The sequence below is a fragment of the Penaeus monodon genome, chromosome 22, assembly GCF_015228065.2.
Source record: "Penaeus monodon isolate SGIC_2016 chromosome 22, NSTDA_Pmon_1, whole genome shotgun sequence".
Classification (NCBI taxonomy): domain Eukaryota; kingdom Metazoa; phylum Arthropoda; class Malacostraca; order Decapoda; family Penaeidae; genus Penaeus; species Penaeus monodon.
The window spans coordinates 2,011,350-2,011,581 of NC_051407.1; the positions used below are offsets into that span (position 1 = coordinate 2,011,350).

The following is a 232-nucleotide window of genomic DNA, read 5'->3' on the forward strand; positions in this document are numbered from 1 at the left end:
GAGGCTTCGCGGGCTTATCAGTGGGGCGGGAGGGGAGAGGGGGAAGCTCCTCCCTCCCCTTCTCGTCCTCCAGCCTTCCCCTACTCCCCTGGCACCGTCCCTTCTCCTCCTCTCCTGCTCCCGCTCCCTCTCGCCGTTCCGTCCCCTATCTCCTGGTTTTACTCTCTTCGTTTGTCCCCTTTCCCCCTTCGTCCCTTTCGTTTATCCCCTTCCCACACGCCCATACCTACCC

At 62.9% G+C, this 232-nt stretch overlaps 1 protein-coding gene across 1 annotated transcript in view; it reads left to right on the top strand.

Moving 5' to 3' along the window:
• The window catches only part of LOC119586816 (GTPase-activating protein CdGAPr-like), a gene marked incomplete in the record, with an annotated part of 278,029 nt that overhangs the window by 220,277 nt on the left and 57,520 nt on the right, over positions 1 to 232 (top strand).